This window comes from Tachypleus tridentatus, chromosome 7 (assembly GCF_004210375.1).
Source record: "Tachypleus tridentatus isolate NWPU-2018 chromosome 7, ASM421037v1, whole genome shotgun sequence".
In the NCBI taxonomy this organism is placed as follows: Eukaryota; Metazoa; Arthropoda; class Merostomata; order Xiphosura; family Limulidae; genus Tachypleus; species Tachypleus tridentatus.
In genome coordinates, this window is record NC_134831.1 from 110,966,922 (window position 1) to 110,982,809 (window position 15,888).

Genomic DNA, 15,888 nt, shown 5'->3' on the forward strand with positions numbered 1-15,888 from the left:
AAAAAATATAGAAGTATATATTTTAGTACAAACTACTTGTTTGTACAAAGTTAGTTATTTTATGTTTAGAGTTGTTATAAACTTAAGCATGGAGTAGCACAATGTGTTATTGTTTTACACATTTGTTGGGTTATTCACTTATCAGAGTATTGCTATTGTAGTAATAAGGTATCGTATTGCTAAGTGATTGATTACTTGTGAATTTGAGTCAAGTTATTAAAGATTGTTAAAGTTTCCCATTAGTAACTCTCAATTGTGGCACTAGATGGAGTTAAAAGGATTTTGTTTTTTATCTACTATTAGAAATGTATAATATTGAACTGACCAAGATGAGATATAGATTAGAAACAGACAAGGATGAGGCTTTGAGGTTTGTGGATCCATTAGGACTGTTTTTGAATCAGTATAAACATTAAGAAAACGTTTGTAGAATATCAGGTAACGTTTTTCTTAAAGTTACTGTTTGTTGCCAAGGTCAGGGGGAAAAATACGAGAAATATTTACTTTAAAAACAATTAATTGGCACAAGAAGAATGGTTTACATTTCCTTTGGCCAGCTACTGGCAACACCCTATTATGTGTGTAATCTGTTGCTATTGGCAACACCCCACTTTTGTGTGTGTGTAATCTGTAGCTGCTACTGGCAACACCCACTTTAATTCACTGTTCTGTTCTGGCAACACCCACTTTGTTCTTAACTGTGTGTGTGTAATCTGTAGCTGCTGCTGGCAACACCCACTTTGTTCAACTGTGTGTGTGTGTAATCTGTAGCTGCTACTGGCAACACCCACTTTGTTCAACTGTGTGTAATCTGTTGGCTGCTACTGGCAACACCCACTGTTTAACTGCTGCTGTAATCTGTAGCAACTACTGGCAACCCCACTTTGTTCAACTGTGTGTGTGTGTAATCTGTGGCAGCTGCTACTGGCAACACCCACTTTGTTCAACTGTGTGTGTGTAATCTGTGGCTGCTACTGGCAACACTTGCTTTGTTCAACTGTGTGTGTATGATTAATGATCTGTGGGCTGCATTGGCAACTGTCCACTGTTCGGCTGTGTATTGGTGTGATCTAACTGTGTGTGTGGCTGTTGAATCTGTGGCTGCTATCTGTAGCGCAGCACCTGGCAACGCCCACTTTGTTCCGGCTGTTATGTGTTGTGATCATCTGCGGCTGCTGCTGGCCAGCACTAGCTTTTGTTCAACTGTGTTGTTGTGTGATCTGTAGCTGCTGCTGCTGACATCCGCTTTGTTCAGCTGTGTTGTGTTATTGATCTGTGGCTGCTTGCTGGCAACACCCACTTTGTTCGGCTGTTGTGGTTGTTATAGATCTGTAGCTGCTGCTGGCAACGACCCACTTTGTTCAACTGTGTGTGTGTGATCTGTAGCTGCTGCTGGCAACACCCACTTTGTTCAACTGTGTGTGTGTAATCTGTAGCTGCACTGGCACACCGCACTTTGTTCAACTGTGTGTGTGTGTGTAGCTGCTGCTGGCAACACCCACTTTGTTCTGTTGTTGTTGTGTAATCTGTAGGCTGCTGCTGGCAACACCCACTTTGTTCGGCTGTGTTGTGTGTGTATCTGTAGCTGCTGCTGGCAACACCTTTGTTCACTGTTGTGTGTGTAATCTGTGGTTGCTGGCAACACCCACTACCGCTGTTCTGTGTTGTGTGTAATCTGTGGCTGCTGGCAACACCCACTTTGTTCAACTGTGTGTGTGTGTAATCTGTAGCTGCTGCTGGCAACACCCACTTTGTTCAACTGTGTGTGGTAATGATCTGTAATTGCTGCTACTGGCAACACCCACTTTGTTCAACTGTGTGTATTGTGTAATCTGTAGCTGCTACTGGCAACACCACTTTGTTCGGCTGTGTGTGTGTAATCTGTTGCTGCTGGCAACACCCACTTGTTCAACTGTGTGTGATCTGTGGCTGCTGCTGGCAACACCCACTTTGTTCGGCTGTGTGTGTGTGATCTGTGGCTGCTGCTGGCAACACCCACTTTGTTCAACTGTTGTGTGTGATCTGTGGCTGCTGCTGGCAACACCCACTTTGTTCCGGCTGTGTGATGTGTTAATGATCTGTGGCTGCTGCTGGCAACACCCACTTTGTTCGGCTGTGTGTTGTGTCTGGCGGCTGCTAGCTGGCAACCCCACTTTGTTCTGTAAGATCTGTGGCTGCTGCTGGCAACACCCACTTTGTTCGGCTGTGTGTTATTGTTGTGAATCTGTGGCTGCTACTGGCAACACCCACTTTGTTCGGCTGTGTGTGTGTAATCTGTGGCTGCTACTGGCAACACCCACTTTGTTCAACTGTGTGTGTGATCTGTGGCTGCTACTGGCAACACCCACTTTGTTCGGCTGTGTGTGGTGTAATCTGTAGTTGCTACTGGCAACACCCACTTTGTTCAACTGTGTGTGGTGTGTCTGCTGCTGCTGGCAACACCCACTTTGTTCAACTGGTGTTGATGGTAATCTGCTGCTACTGGCAACACCCACTTTGTTCAACTGTGTGTGTAATCTGTAGCTGTGTAATCTGTGGCTGCTACTGGCAACACCCACTTTGTTCAACTGTGTGTGTGTAATCTGTAGCTGCTACTGGCAACACCCACTTTTTCAACTGTGTGTGTGTGTAATCTGTAGCTGCTACTGGCAACACCCACTTTGTTCAACTGTGTGTGTGTGTGATCTGTGGCTGCTGCTGGCAACACCCACTTTGTTCAACTGTGTGTGTGTGTGATCTGTGGCTGCTACTGGCAACACCCACTTTGTTCAACTGTGGTGTGTGTGTAATCTGTAGCTGCTACTGGCAACACCCACTTTTTTCAACTGTGTGTGTGTAATCTGTAGCTGCTACTGGCAACACCCACTTTGTTCAACTGTGTGTGTGTGTAATCTGTAGTTGCTACTGGCAACACCCACTTTGTTCAACTGTGTGTGTGTAATCTGTAGCTGCTACTGGCAACACCCACTTTGTTCAACTGTGTGTGTGTAATCTGTATTGGATTTAATTTTAGAAAATACTTAATAGTACCAATATATTACCCATTTAGAGTGATGATACTTTTAAAATTTGTTTATGATTAGGTTTGGAAAACTCTTGAGACTGCAGAGCGTTCTCTGTTGGAAATGATTAGTATTAAAGATTATGACTGCTCTTCTCTGTTTACCGATGAAAGTAATGATAAAATGGTCTCAAACAGCTAGAAGCGCTTGCTCTCAAGCTACGAGCTGACAGACAAGAAACTGAAGACTTTTATTTATATGTAAGTTGTTATTGTTGAAGTAAGTTTATTGATTTTTCCTGTTGTCAACATTTTATCAATAATTTTACAGTGTTTGTAAATGACAGAAGTGATATGCTGTGTGTGTTTAATTTGTTTTGTATAAAAATAATTCCTTTTTAGAAATTTCAAAAGTATACCCTAGACAGCAACTTGATAGCACGTCTACAAGCCAAAGCTGAAGTTATGCGTCGTGAATTAGCAGATGAAGCTGTCATGTCAGCTAGTGGGTGTCACTATCTCTTGCGGTTCACGACCACATACATTACCCCATAGAACGAGGAAGAAGCGAATTGGTCAAACACTGGTGGTTGGTCAACCAATGCTGTTTGGTGGAAGCTTGGAGGAATATTTAGAGGTAAATATTGACTGATTATTTGTGTGTAAAATTATCAGTTATGTATCGTTATCTAGAAAATTACTCAATGTTTTATGCTTATAGTCCTACTTTTAACAAGTGTTTTTTACTAAGATTTCTAATCTTTATGTTTTAACAGGCAACAAACCAGGAAATTCCTCTTATCATCCGTAGTTGTATCAGGATAATCAACTTGTATGGTGAGTAGCTAAGTTAATTCTAGTGTTTCTTCATTAACAGGTTTTAGGAACTGACACAAACAATTATGAATGATGTATGTTCTTGTCAACTGCTACTTTTGTATGTTTGTCACTTTCAGGTTTACATCATCAGGGAGTATTTAGGGTATCTGGCTCGCAAGTTGAAATCAACAATCTGAAGGATGCATTCGAGAGAGGTATAATGTTATGTTACACATCATGTATATAAAGTTAATGGTGAAAAGAGCTAAACTTTGAATTTGATAGAAATGAAATGTATTAAGGTACACTACTAGAGTATCAAACACTGGATTAGTCTTAGCAAAACTGTAATTGTTTTGGAGTAGGAGAGGATCCACTAGCAGACATGACAGACCCAAGTGACATTAACTCAGTTGCGGGAGTGTTGAAACTGTATCTAAGAGAGCTACGTGAACCCTTGTTTCCAGTTTATTTCTTCGATCAGCTGGTTGAAATAAGTCGTAAGTTTAATTTTGTTTACCAGTTTTGGATTTTATGAAACCAGATCAGTTGAAAGAGATGTTTATTTGTCTAAAAATGATTTGTATGTATAACACAAGTTAGGGAAGGTTACTATTTCCTTTTTTAAATTTTATCTTATAAAACGTTCAACATTCTTTCACTTTGTCATGTTTTTTTCTTACAAATAATTATAAAACACAACTCTTATTCTTGTCTTGATCCAGACACTGCTTTTAAATGTTGGTCAGATAAAGAAAAGAATAACCTTCTTGAAGTATGTGTCTCTGCAGCTGTTAGATGATTCACTTTCAGTATAGCTTGGATGTAATTGGTCAGTTGTAGATAGTAATAGTAGTTGCTATAACGTAGTTCTCTTTTGGTATCTGACTAGTTCATAATACATGTATTTCATACATATTGCATTTGGTTTGTGTGTGTCAACTGAAATTATCTTTTTATGTTATAGTCATGCTAACCTTCGATGTAAGGAGGTGCGTGATATCAAATTGCATACTTCAAGTTTCAGTTGTGCGAGGAACGTTTTATTGGATGTGTATTTATGTCTAAAACAGTTTGATATCATGGATGTTGAAAACATCTCCAAACTAATAAAATTGTACCATTAACTGGTATGTTCCTTATCATTTCAGAGGTTGAATTTAAATCTGATTTCATCAATAAGGTTAGAGACGTTGTGGCGAGTCTTCCACGACCAGTTTATGTTGTACTTCGCTACCTGTTTGCCTTCTTAAATCAGTAAGTTTTTATATCTTGTTAAAACAAAGGAGTGAATTGAGACAAACATGACTCTTCATTAAAGAATACATAATTAATAATAATGATAAAACAGTATAAAGTTTAATTCATGAGATGTAGTTTCTTCAGAAAGTAACAAACAGAGATTGGTTATTCTTATGTCTCTGTGTATTTCAGTATTTTTTACAAATTTTAACGGGGATTTTTAACGAAACTTTGTTTTTCTTGATGTATTTTTTTACATTAAGAGGTTTTTGTGCAACATATAGTGAAGTCAGAATGTGGGTGTGATTAAAGTGAGGATTCTATTGTACTTTACTATGTGTCTTTGTTAAAGTCATATTATCAGATGAGAGTCTGTAACAAGGCCTCACTTTGTAGATATTTGTGGCTTGTTTAAAGAATTTATTTCAAATATTAATTCTGTTCTTAGTGATAGTGTGTAATGGCTTAAATTGTATGATTTCCTTCTGTTTTGTGTGTCTAAACCCAGGACGTTTATTTCTTATAAACTGACTGGTATTTATTTGTCTGAATTAGTATATTCACTTTACCTGACAGGTGGTTCTGTTGGTATACCTGTACAAAATATACTTGTTGTCAGTTTGTGTATCTGTTGGTATACCTGTACAAAATATACTTGTTGTCAGTTTGTGTATCTGTTGGTACACGCCTGTACAAAATATACTTGCTTATCTTGTTGTCAGTTTGTGTGTCTGTTGGTACACACCTGTACAAAATATACTTACTTATCTTGTTGTCAGTTTGTGTATCTGTTGGTACACCTGTAATATACTTACTTATCTTGTTGTCAGTTTGTGTATCTGTTGGTACACCTGTACAATATACTTACTTATCTTGTTGTCAGTTTGTGTATCTGTTGGTACACCTGTACAATATATTACTTATCTTGTTGTCAGTTTGTGTATCTGTTGGTACACATGTACAATATACTTACTTATCTTGTTGTCAGTTTGTGTATCTGTTGGTACACCTGTAATACACTTAATTATCTTGTTGTCAGTTTGTGTATCTGTTGGTACACCTGTACAATATACTTACTTATCTTGTTGTCAGTTTGTGTATCTGTTGGTACACCTGTAATACACTTAATTATCTTGTTGTCAGTTTGTGTATCTGTTGGTACACCTGTACAATACACTTAATTATCTTGTTGTCAGTTTGTGTATCTGTTGGTACACCTGTAATATACTTACTTATCTTGTTGTCAGTTTGTTTATTCAATCTCGATGATTCTATATGAGATGCTTTTTTTTTTCTTTTCTTTGTCTGTTAGTGTTTCAGAATCTAGTGATGAAAATATGATGGACCCTCACAACTTGGCTACTTGCTTTGGGCCATCTTTGCTGCCAATACCAGAGGACAAAAACCAGGTCCAGAATCAAAACCTCTTCAATGAACTTATTAAAAACATAATTATCTACCAAGAAGAGATCTTTTCAAAAGATGGTGGGATGGTCTACGAGAAGTACATCAGTCTCAATGTTCCAGATGAAAAGTACGTGATATGTTTCTACTGTTTGTTATGTTTATTTTCTACTAAGTACATCAGTCTCAATGTTCCAGATGAAAAGTACATTGATATGTTTCTACTGTTTGTTATGTTTATTTTCTACTAAGTACATCAGTCTCAATGTTCCAGATGAAAAGTACGTGATATGTTTCTACTGTTTGTTATGTTTATTTTCTACTAACCTGACTGTAAATAACTAAAGAAGATTATACTCTGAAAAAAAAATATAAAACTTTGTTTATACAGTTCAGTGAAAGAAGTCTTAAGTTTTGAACTTTGTTTTGGGATATAGGGCACTTAAATAACTATTAAATCGATTTATAAAGAATTACTAGTCTGTATTACAATTTTGTATGAATACCTATATTTTTTTTTATGTAATGTTCACGAACAAGTTAAGAATAAATGTTTTAACTGTTGTAGGGTGTTTAGGTTAGACTTTCAATATTTTTATTACTTTGACTGCCAATATATAGTGTATTTATCAATATAATATATAATTGTTGCAGTTTTGGTTGCTGTAAGTTTCTGTTGATAGGAAGAATTGCAGACTTACAAACTTTGTAAGGATGAATTATTCCATTACTCAGTTATTGTTAACACTTACCATCTTTTTTATGAAGAACTGTTAAAACCAACAGATGTGCCCCACAGTATATCTGAAGACTCGTGATGCTAAAAGTATAACTTGATATAAATGTTGGGCAGAAAATGTTGTAACAACAAATTGAACAGTATCAAATGGTTAGGTTTATCTTTTGTCTAAAACCAAAGTTTATAATGTATGTTTAATTATAACGAAAGAAAGAAAACAAGTCCTAAGTTTCAGATATTTAAAGATTACTGTGTTAATGTGTATAAAATATAAACATGATTTTATACACATTGTGTATTCTGAGTGAATGTTAACGTTACTGTGTTTAGTTAGTGTATAAAATATAAACATGATTTTATACACATCGTATTCTGAGTGAATGTTGACGTTACTGTGTTTAGTTAGTGTATAAAATATAAACGTGATTTTATACACATCGTGTATTCTGAGTGAATGTTGACGTTACTGTGTTTAGTTAGTGTATAAAATATAAACGTGATTTTATACACATCGTGTATTCTGAGTGAATGTTGACGTTACTGTGTTTAGTTAGTGTATATAATATAAACGTGATTTTATACACATTGTGTATTCTGAGTGAATGTTGACGTTACTGTGTTTAGTTAGTGTATATAATATAAACGTGATTTTATACACATTGTGTATTCTGAGTGAATGTTGACGTTACTGTGTTTAGTTAGTGTATATAATATAAACGTGATTTTATACACATTGTGTATTCTGAGTGAATGTTGACGTTACTGTGTTTAGTTAGTGTATATAATATAAACGTGATTTTATACACATTGTGTATTCTGAGTGAATGTTGACGTTACTGTGTTTAGTTAGTGTATATAATATAAACGTGATTTTATACACATTGTGTATTCTGAGTGAATGTTGACGTTACTGTGTTTAGTTAGTGTATATAATATAAACATGATTTTATACACATTGTGTATTCTGAGTGAATGTTGACGTTACTGTGTTTAGTTAGTGTATATAATATAAACATGATTTTATACACATTGTGTATTCTGAGTGAATGTTGACGTTACTGTGTTTAGTTAGTGTATATAATATAAACTTACACTGCAGACATGTATGATTTCAGGTATTATAATACTGACAAAAAATGTTCTTATCTAAAAACGTACATAGAAAAGCCACATATTTAACGACTAATAATAATCTGTAAAGTATGTTTGTTTATGTGAAGTTACATTTATGTTGTGTGTTTTCATGGTTAGTGATGTTGGTGACTCTCCAGTTGACCAGTGTTCTGATGATCTTGATACCATGGACAGTTCTGAACCAGAGATTCTTGCTAGCGAAGATGGTAATAACTTTATTGTCTTGTTAGAAACATAAGTTTCAATTACATTGAAGATGCCTAAAGTACTTTTTGAGCAGATGATTTTGAAAACGCAATAATGGAAATTTGTTTGATATAAATACTGTTTCTATATAGGATCTCAATGATGTTTCTTTCTGACAAACAGAGGACAAACAACAAAATAATTAACATTAAAATTAATCTTCTGACAAACAAAGGACTAACGAACGACAAAATAATTAATATTAAAATTAATCTTCTGACAAACAGAGGACTAACGAACAACAAAATAATTAACATTAAAATTAATCTTCTGACAAACAGAGGACTAACGAACAACAAAATAATTAACATTAAAATTAATCTAACAAACAGAGGACTAACAAACAACAAAATAATTATTAAAATTAATCTTCTGAAAACAGAGGACTAACGAACAACAAAATAATTAACATTAAAATTAATCTTCTGACAAACAGAGGACTAACAACAAAATAATTAACATTAAAATTAATCTAACAAACAGAGGACTAACAAAATAATTAATATTAAAATTAATCTTCTGACAAACAGAGGACTAACGAACAACAAAATAATTAATATTAAAATTAATCTTCTGACGAATATAGGGTTAAAATTAAAAACTGTACTTTTGTCCATTAAGTGGGAACCTAAGTGACAAGACATAAGATTTTCACCAAGTTAGTTGAACATTCTTTAAAGATAAATAACAAAACTTTAGTATAGATGTAATGATAAGGGTATTTAAGATTTGTATATTTTCAGTATTAAGCTCTGAATGAAAGTTGATATTATGTTTTTAATTTCACTTGGTAGAGTTAGGTAGGTTTAAAAAAGTCCTTTTAGATCTTAACTTTGGTTAGATTAACATTCTTGCTTTTCTGTATGCTCTATAAAATATCAACATATCAGTCAGAAGCACCCGTTTTCCACTGTATACAGTGAAAAACAGATACATAACAGCATGCAGTCACTTATAAATGTCCTCACTGTATATTGGTGACTGCTTGTTATTATGTGCTAGTATGTTGTGAGGACTCATTGATGATGCTTTGACATTTAATAACTTTTATGACCCCTTGGTCACAAAAACTGACCCAAATTTAGTTTTAAAAAAAGACAGAGGTGAATTGGATGCATCAGGCTATGTAACTGTAATCCAATAATACAATATAAAATAAAATTATTTTTTTAGTTGAAGAAATATACCCATAAGATAAATCTATAAAATGATAGGAACATAAACATAGAAAGCAGATTGGTGTTTTTAGATGTTGGTTACCTTTGGATTCATGTCCGAATAAAGTATATCTTATTACTCCACTTTCAACATCATTTTAACTATTAATAAGAAGGACAAGTGTCCTGAGAGGTCAGAACAGAATTAGGTCAGAAGAAAGTAAGGTTATAATTCTAGAGAAGCTGGATACACTGAAACCTCTAAAACCATTACTGCTATATACAACTAACTTTTTTTTTTCAGTACTCTCGTGGAATTCAAATATGAAAACATTTTCTGAATATTAGAGTTACATAGTTTATTTCTACTAATCACCATCTTCTGGACATAATATTTAAAAATTTAGTCTGATGCCTATAGGGTCAGTTTATCATGACTATGGGGTTATAATATGATACACTTCATTAGTATCGCTTCACTCTTAACAGTGAGATATTGTAAATCATAATACTTACTACTAACAGTTGCCACCAAAACCAGTGTTTAATACCTAAATACCACAATTACTATCAAAATTGAACATCGTTGTGTGGTAGTTAAAATAAAAATATATTGATGTAATTAAACTAAAGAACATGTGGCACACAAGACTTAATTAAATAAATACATGTTTATTAAACATTTAATTCATGAAGTAACAGTTAATTTTAAAGAATATAGTTGTTGCTAGTGGGATCAAAATAGCTGAATCATTTGCCAAGTCCCTTTTGGTACAGTGATAAATTTATGGACACACAGTAGAAAGTTTTGGGGTTCAATTCCTAGTTCAGCCATTTACAGTTGCTTTCAGTAGTTAAGGTGAAGATGTGTTACTTGTTCAATTAACTATAATATTCTAAATATTAAACTCCTTAATTTCTGTTTTACTTCAGCTGTTTGTGTCATTCTGTTTTCAGGCATGTAATGCTATAAACATGTGACATTTCTAGAAGTTATTTACAAATAACAGTAGACAAATCACTGTTTATTTTCACATGGTTGACGTGTTCTTTGCACCATCTTGTCTGTTACTGATTTATTTTTTAAATTATTCAGTGCTGAGTAACGTGTGGAAATCATTTTTGATAGACAAAATACTTCAGCTGTTGTTTTAAATGTCAATAAGTGAAAACAGTGACCAAGGAAACATTTATCTTAAGTTCTGTAGTCCTCATTTAAAATATATTGTGGATTCATCTTCATTTGTAATTCTCAGAAGATTCATTTGACAAAACATTCCCAGTATAAATTATTATCTACATCCATAGGATACTTGAAAGTGGTTACTGATTAGAAGGAACCACACCTTGATTGTGTTTGTGTAACATGTTCCCTGTTATAAGATGTATATGGAAAGCCTCAACTGTGATCCAGTAAATGTTGAAGTGTTTTCAGAGTAGTGGTTGAGATGTATGTCCAACTTATAAATGTTTAACTCTTGGTTACATGGACTGTAAAAGAAGTTATTGTATTATCTGTAGAATGTGAAATTCTCGAAGGTGTGGCCCAGCAGACTTTCTGTGGCCCGAACGGATCGTGAACTCTCCTTTAAGCAGGGTGACGTTCTACAGTTGTACTCCCAAGTCTCTACCAAGTGGTGGAAAGGAAGTTTTAATGGGAGAGAAGGACTTGTGCCGGACAACTTTATCTTTCTGAAATTGAAGTAAGATTTTATTTTTATTTCCTCTTCAACTTTCTTTCAGAATAATGATTTAAAAATACAATCAATTGTGAGTTTATGAAGAATTTATACAGAAACACAAATTTAGAGTTGTCTCCCAACATCGAGTAATGACAGGCAACATTGTCTGGTAGAAAGTTGATTCCCAGTCGCAAACTGAGCAACAGTTGTCATGGTAACAAGTATATAAATGTAATAATCACCTAAGTGTCATTACTGATTGGTTGCGTTTTTGTTGTTACTGTTCGATGATTGATAGTTTATATTCTGCACTTTGTCTGCCTTTTAAAGGATTGAGTGTGGTTGTAGATGTCCAGGTACATCATTCCAAGGTGTGCAGTTGAGTTTTAAAACTAAAGAACTGCAAACCATTCCAGTATGGATTTTTCTTGTGTTATCATTGTCTGTTTATTGCACTGTAACATAAAAGACCAACTTCACTTTGTAATGGTGTTTTGCAAATTGAGGCATACTAGTGACTGGAGGGGTCATGGAAGAGTTCACAGATAATGTGAGTAGAAACGGAAGTGTTGGACACAATGATAACCTGTCAATTTTCACTGATTTTTTATTTGCTCTCACATTTGCTTGCTGTTACAAACATTTTTTAATTTGAAAATTATTAAAAACGGGTAAAGAAAATGTTGATGTTGCTGTTAACACGTGAAAATCATTTAAATGTTAAGTGAAATCGAAACTTTGCTGATGTGGTAGGGGATGCTACTGCTAAAAATGTAGAAAAACACTGCCTTGTGATATAGCATTTTTACCCCACAGGTTGCCCTAGAGGATTTGTAAGAATGAAGAAAAGTCCCTAGTCTTTCACTGTGATTTAATATGTTGCTCATTGAATGTTAACTACATTAGACCAGATTTCAACATTGTTTTTCACTCTCCAGTATTAAATGTGTTTCTTTCCTCCTCTTGGTGAAATATTTTGACATTCTATCAGTGACTTCCTTTTCTTGGATAATAAAAGAAGTGATACACTGATAATCTTGGGAAGTTAACCTGATAATATATCAGATAAAATGTTAAAAGAATAGTCCAATGATTTATTATCCAGTTATGAATTTAACACTAATTTGTAAAAATGGAGTATATTAATGGCAGGGAGTTGTGCAGCTAGCTCTGAATAAACTTACACTGGAATGGTACAAGTTAAACAGTGGTTAAAACCAGTTTCAGTATGTTACTAGTATAGTGTTTGTTTAGACATTTATAACACATTTTGAGTGTATTAATCTTGTGAGCTAAAAGTACACTCTGTCCATGTCAGGGATGAAGACAGAGATAAAATCAGTCACGATGGTAGTGAGAGACGTACAAGTAGCAGTAGCGACTCGTTGTCAGGCTACAGTGCGAGTCCCAAACCTTCTGTTGACATACACGTACCAGAAGAAGGGTCCGACACGTTTTTTCCAGATTCGCTGTCCACATTACCGTCGAGCTCGACGTCCAGCTCTGGGATTGGTTCTTTACATTCCCTAAACTGCCAGCGAAGGCTCAGCCTCAGCCCTTCCACTCTACACAAAGTTCAACTTTCTGCTTCTGGTGAGTTTAATCAACCCAAACTTGTTCATTCTAGCAGTGTAGGAAAAGCAATGGAAGACCTAGCACAAGATGAAAGTCCAGTGATGGCTAAAGATACAAGTTTCCCTGAAAAAGAAGAGAATAGGCAAGTGAAGGACTTTATCCCTAACTTTTCATCGTATGTTGAGTCTGCTAAAGGTAAAGCAGATGAGTTAGCAGGAATTAGTTCTACAGATTCAAAAGAAACTACCCTTTCATCTAGCAAAGGTACTCCAGACCTTGTTAGAGGTCTTCCATATAGTTCATGTAGATTTGATTTACCCTTGAATAAGTGTTCAGAGGAAAAGAAAGAAAGCTCACCCTCTCATGTCAACAGTCCAGAATTGACCACAGCAGAAAGATTTGCTCTTTCACATCAGGGCACTCTTAAGAAAGGTGGTTCTCGACCTGGGCTAAAGTCAACCGTGCCAGTCAAGGTTTGGACGAAATCTGAAAATACCGAGGAGTCTAGTTCAAGTACAATGTTCACAGTGGTTCCTCAAACAGAAGATCAGATGAAGCCCACATCCGAAGTCCCTCTGAATTTTAAATGGGAGGTAGAAGACAAGAAACATTCCATCAATTCTTCGGATAACCAGAGTTCAGAAGAAGTACATACAAGAGCTATTTCACATACCAAGCTTCTGCCCAAAGTTAAGCCCCCAGTAATGAAAAAGCCAACACTTCCTTCTCAACCACTGAGATTTCCAGAGAGAGAATACAAGTGAACCTCATGTTAAACATAAAGTTGGAATGTAGAAACGTGGGGATAATAAAACTTTGAAGAGCAACCTACACAAGAAGTTCCAGCATATCACTGAAACCAATATTGTGGAACAAATATCTCAAGTTATTTTGAAAATTATGGTGAACTGAGAAGAAATAAGGGTCTACCTAGTAAAATAAGTTAATTTCTGTTTCTGTAAAACAAATTACAGGCAATAAAGGAACAAACTATTAAATTGTTTTGTTTCCAAGAATCAAAAACACGTGCAGTTGAGATAATTACACGTGTTGAGAGTGAGTAATAAAAGACAACATTTATCCTCTGTAGCATACATGACTGATCTCAAAATAATATGTTGGTATTTGATATCTTCTATTTCAGTTAAACTGTGGTAGAACAAAGAGTATATACAGCTTTACTGTCATTGTAACAATTTCCTTTTTCAAAAAGATTTATGATATTCTATAAATTACACATTTTTAGAGGTATCAGTAATGTGTCCATTGGCCAGAAGAGAATTGGATTTTCCTGTATTTTTTAATCTTTTTGTATGTTATTTCTGTGATTCAAAGATTTATAAGCTACTAAATTATATCACATACTTTATAATATAAATCTATTACTCATAGAAAACAAGATATAGTCTTCATAACGTCATGGTTCTTGCATGTAACTTATCTGAAACATCTATCAGAAATTGTATGTACTTCAAACGTATCAGAACATCCAAGTGATTGGTGTGTATGCTTGCATTTAGAAATACCTTTTATTTACTGTGTAGGGAAATACTTTGATTATGATTTTATTGTCTAAATAACTTTGAAGTAAAGTATTGTATTATATACAGGTTTGTACAGAATGTTGTGTGATCCAATTATTGTGCACTAGCAGAATGTTGTGTGTAATCTATATATACACGTGTGAATCATGTGTTTTTATGTAAAAATCTTCAGTTATTAAATCCAATTACAATAGGTTCTGTTTTAAAGTGTTCGTTATAAGTTGCACATTGTTGTGAACACCTACCAATGCAGTTAGTTAAGCTATGATACAAAAAGTGATACATCTTATTCCAGTAATAATCTATCCCATATATAGCTCCTCAGACAAGTATTTTAAGTTTCTAATATTTAACATCCATTAAAAATCCTTTAAATTTTGTTTTTGTTCACTGTGTTACTGGAGAAAGTAACATGGATTGTTCACTCTTTATTTTAGGTTGAAATATTGTAAGTGGGGGGGTCTGGACATGTAGCTCAAAACTAAAATCAAAAATGTGTTGCACAAACAATTCATGTAACAATTTCAATCACAAACACATGAGGAAACTTTTGTTTATCAATATTGAGGAATACTGGGACGTTTTCCACTATGATCCTCGGCAAAGGATGAAACTGCTCCAGAAAGATCAGACTTACAATTAATAAAGAATGTAATGTTACTAACAGCTTTAATTTTCTCATAGAATTTGGGAAAAGTACCAACAGTTATGATAAGTTGATTTTAGTATTATAATGAAAGTACAACCCTACTACTATGTTTACCTAGAACTCACAGTAGTTTCAGACCTATACTATAGACCAAGTCTTCCTACACCTAACTTTAGCTTCTAGTTTTTTAACACATTAAAATCCAGGCATTGTTGGCCACTAATAACTTTTACTTTACACAGAAAATTATGTTCACAGTAAAGAAAAACTGCTAATAAATAAATTTTATGAAAATGAAACTTAAACCAAATGGTGTGTACACTGTCTACATAAGATTGGAAGATGTAAGGGGAAAACAAACAGATGTTAGATCAATTGGTCGGGGACGTGAAAGTGGGTCTTCTTTGAGTACTCCTGTTTCCCCCACATAAAAATTTGGTATCAGATCTATACTTCAGCGTGGTGTGGATCTACTCCAAGTTGTATATTGGCTGTTGATTTTGTGTTACTCATGCAGATAGGGTGCACGTGGTCAGTTGTTTTTGCTTGTGCTTGCTTGCCTCTTATGATTCCAGTATCACTTGTATTGTTTTGAAATATATATATATAAAATAAAGGACAATATATTTTTTTTCCCCTTGGGTCACTTCATCAATATTCTAAAACCATGAGTGGGACAAAGAGAAAGTTCATCTT

The 15,888-nt window shown here is 34.6% G+C and overlaps 1 pseudogene across 1 annotated transcript in view; it reads left to right on the forward strand.

Annotated features, from left to right (window-relative positions):
- The window catches only part of LOC143257772 (SLIT-ROBO Rho GTPase-activating protein 1-like), a 28,162-nt pseudogene extending 13,426 nt beyond the window's left edge, over nt 1-14,736 (forward strand). The window contains exons 4-13 of the transcript XR_013031995.1: nt 3,084-3,262; nt 3,404-3,638; nt 3,778-3,838; nt 3,958-4,035; nt 4,186-4,320; nt 4,972-5,077; nt 6,375-6,596; nt 8,457-8,545; nt 11,264-11,445; nt 12,743-14,736. The product of XR_013031995.1 is annotated as an SLIT-ROBO Rho GTPase-activating protein 1-like (transcript). The remainder of the gene's footprint in view (nt 1-3,083; nt 3,263-3,403; nt 3,639-3,777; nt 3,839-3,957; nt 4,036-4,185; nt 4,321-4,971; nt 5,078-6,374; nt 6,597-8,456; nt 8,546-11,263; nt 11,446-12,742) is intronic.
- Nucleotides 14,737-15,888: the final 1,152 nt, after the last annotated feature.